Source organism: Oratosquilla oratoria, chromosome 30 (assembly GCF_046742065.1).
Source record: "Oratosquilla oratoria isolate Oo_2021 chromosome 30, ASM4674206v1, whole genome shotgun sequence".
Taxonomy (NCBI): Eukaryota; Metazoa; Arthropoda; class Malacostraca; order Stomatopoda; family Squillidae; genus Oratosquilla; species Oratosquilla oratoria.
This window is the reverse complement of record NC_134806.1, coordinates 35,725,834-35,729,690: the sequence shown is the minus strand read 5'-3', so window position 1 is coordinate 35,729,690 and position 3,857 is coordinate 35,725,834.

The following is a 3,857-nucleotide window of genomic DNA, read 5'->3' as shown; positions in this document are numbered from 1 at the left end:
TAGGGAAAAAGGTTTGTTATTTGGGGAGAAAATAAAAAATGCCTGTAACTAGGGGAAAACGTTTGCAATCCAGGGTAAAAAGAGAAAAATACATGTAACTAAGGGTAAAGGGTTTGTAATTTGGGGGGATGGGGTTTGTAATTGGCAAAGGTATAAATATAAGGGGGATCCTCAACTTGAGGAGTAAGAGACTGCAATCAACATGTAGGAAGAGCTCTTAATAATAATGATGATGATATACTGTATACATATATATATATATATATATATATATATATATAGATATATATATATATATATATATATAATATATACTATGTATATATATATATAATATATAATATATATATATACATATAATATATATACTGTATATATATATATATATATATATATATATATATATATATATATATATACATACACACAAAACCAAGACCGAGTGTATATACACATTATAACATAATAACACAAATAACCCAAACTCGTGTCACCTGTGCCCTATGTACTTGCGAGACCCAGGGCCAGTGACAGTCACCAACACCCAATAAACATCGGACTCAAGGCTTCAAAAGCACCACAACGATACAGACGCGACCCGCCTAACGAGGTGGCTGGTCATGATAGCCTTCGCCGGAATATGGAGATTTAAGACCAAATGCTGTTATTGATGGCATGCGCGGACTCATGGAGAATTAACCAGTAACAACATCAAGTGGGAATATAGTAGTCAACAGCTGAAATTATGCTAGATTGGTCAAAATGAGGCCAAATCTTTTGTTCCTCACGTTCGGTTTGTGTTATACATTTTTTATTATACAGTTATTATTTGTAAGGAAAATATGCTAGATTTACCACGATTATGCTAAATCAGGTCACCCTGTCATTGGGATTTCGGACCACATAACTCTGGTTTCCCCGTCTCCAGACGCTGGCACCCTTATCCGCTCAGTACCGACACATCATCGAAAACCAGCGCTTCTATCCGTGGCGCAACAAACCATCGAATAGTCATAGAGGTGACAAAAGAAGGAAGAGACTCGAGGTGTAAGGGGCGTAGGCGTGGTCGGCCTTGGTCCAAGGACGACCTTTTCCCCCTCGTCCTTCATCTTCCAGTCTCCCACGCTCGTCTCCCTCTCGAGGCTTATCTCTTCTCGTCTCTCGTTTGGTCCCCATTTCGCTAACAACAGTTCACCTCAGTCTCCTATCTTCCCTTTATTTGGTTATTTCGTTTGTTTGTTTTACTTGATTAAGTGAGTGATTAATTCTTTAATCTGTTCATTCGTTTTATTCTATCTATTTACTGTGTCATTTGTTATTCATGTATTCATTATCTATTTAAATATTTATCTGTAATAATCTATTTATCTTTTTTATTCATCTATTCTGTGTATCTATTTATTCATTATTTTTGTCATCCGACCTTGTTAAGGACTTGAAGAGGCCTAGACGGCTTGCTTTACTGTTACATCCTTTTGTAGCTCTCACCCTCTCCCTCTCTCCTCCTCTCACCCAGCCTTTCCCTCTCCTTTCTCCCCTATTCCCTATCCTCTATCCTCTTTACCCTCTTTCCTCTCCTCTCTCCCCACTTCCCTCTCCTCTCTCCCCTATTCTCTTTCCCCTCTTCTCTCCCTTTCTCCTTCTCCTCTTTCCCCTCTTCCTACTCCTCTCTCCCCACCTCCATCTCCCTTCTCCCCTCTCTTTTCTCCACTTTCCTCTCTCCTCTCTTCCATCTTCCCTCTGCTCTCTCCCCATTCCCCTCGCCTTTCTCTCCTATCTTTTATCCTCTCTCTTCTCTTTCCTCTCCTTTCTCTTCTTCCCTTTCTTCCTTCTTCCCACTCCTCTTTTCCTACTTCCCTTTCCTCTCTCCCCTATCCCCTACCCTTAGCCCCTTCCCCCCAGTCCTCTCTCACCCCTTCTTTCTCCTACCTCCCCCTCCTCCCCTTTCCCTCCTCTATTCTCCCCCTCCTCTCCCTTTTCACCCCTCCTCTCCCCTCTCCCCTCCCCCCCTTGCCCAATTTTCTCTCATCTGTTCTGTAGCCTTGAATGAGCGAATATCTCTCCTTTTACACGACTCTTTCATAGAACGCGTCCCCTGCCTCCCTCCCGCCGGGGGCGCTGAGCCCGTTTTGATGAGAGGCAGCCCCGTCACCCCGGCGCATCCCTCGACTCCTCTAAATCATGAATAAATGGGCGTGCAAGCAAATTGAAGCGGAGGGGACAAGGAGGATGACGGCGATGAGACGGAGATAAAGGAACCGGAGGAAGAGGGACAAGAACAAGAACAGGGATAAAAAGGTGAATGAGGAGGAGGAACAGGAATAAGAAAAGGAAGATTAGGAAGACGAATAAGAAGACGAATAGGAAGAGGAAAGGGAAGAGGAGGTAAAGGAACCGGAGGAAGAGGGACAACAACAAGAACAGGAATAGGAAGGTGAATGAGGAGGAGGAAAAGGGCGAAGGGGAAAGGGAAGAAGAAAAGGAAGATTAGGGAGAGGAAGAAGAAGACGAATAGGAAGTGGAAGACAAGGAAGAGGAAGAAGAGAGGAGGAAAAATGAGAAAAAGTAGGAAGTGAAGGAAGATGAGCTGGAAGAATAGAAAGAATACGAAAATATAATGAGGAAAACTGGGAAAACACGAAAAGGAAGAGGAGGGAGGAGAGAAGGAAAAGCACGAGGAAAAGAGAGAAAATGAGTAGAATTAGGGGAAAAACAAGGAGAGAGGCGATGAAGAAGAAGAGGAGGAGGAAAGCTAAGATATCGAAAATGAGAGCGAGGAAAAGAAAGAGGAAGAGGCAAAGAGAAAGGAAGAGGCAAAGAAAAAGAGGAAGTAGAAGAAAAGAAAGAAGAGGAAATGCAAGAACAAGAGGACAAAGAAAGGGGAGGAAGAGGAGGAGGTTGATGAGAAAAAGGAGAAAGAGAAGAAGAGGATGAGGAAGACAAGGAGGAAGAGGAGCAGGTAACGAATGAAAAGAAGGATAAATAAGAGAATGAATATAAGCAGCAGGAGGAAGAGAAGGAGGAGGAGAAAGAGGAGATGAGAGAGAGGGAAAGAGTAGAAAAAAGAAGAAGAGGAAAAGGAAGAAGAAAAATAACGTAAACAAGTGTCGAGTTGTGTGACAGGGCAGACACAAGGGCTGAAGGGGCCCCAGCTGACCGAGCCTTTGTAAACAGAGTAACAAAATCAAAACAAAATGGTGGTCATCAAAATGGCGACAGTAAGCGCATTTCACGTCACAGGGGGAAAGGATCCTGGTGTGCCTCAATGTAAACACGACACAGACGAACACAAAAGCTCTTCTGACACTTAAAAGAGAAGTCTGACATGACCTGGAGTGTGTGCTCTTAGTCGATAGCAGGAGAATACTTGACACCAATGTTACATCACATGACAAAGTAAAAAAAAAAAAAAAATCATGATCAAAGTGACGTGGTGCTCAGTGACACTTCACTTTTTATGTTGGAAGTCTGCAATGTGACATGTTAACCTGAATGATATCAAACCGTTTGGTGACTAAAGTGACACGTTATGTACCATTGTGACGTTTGGCGTCACATAATGTTTGGTGTGACAAATGATATTACGTGGTAATAGGAGTGATTATTCAAAACATGCACATGCCAAGGATTAAACTTAACGTCCATCTAATATTCTATACATTTCATATATTGCTCCATATATAGATTTATATATTAATAGATTGATTTCTCTGTTAGCGGCAGATGCGGCAGATGATTCTTTCACGCGATGATTCTCCAAGAAGAGAGGCCTTTCATTACGAGAGGCTCATCGAAGAACGGCCCATTCACCGCGTGGACCTCAGCTGCGCTATCAGAGGTCATGAAGTGACCTCCCC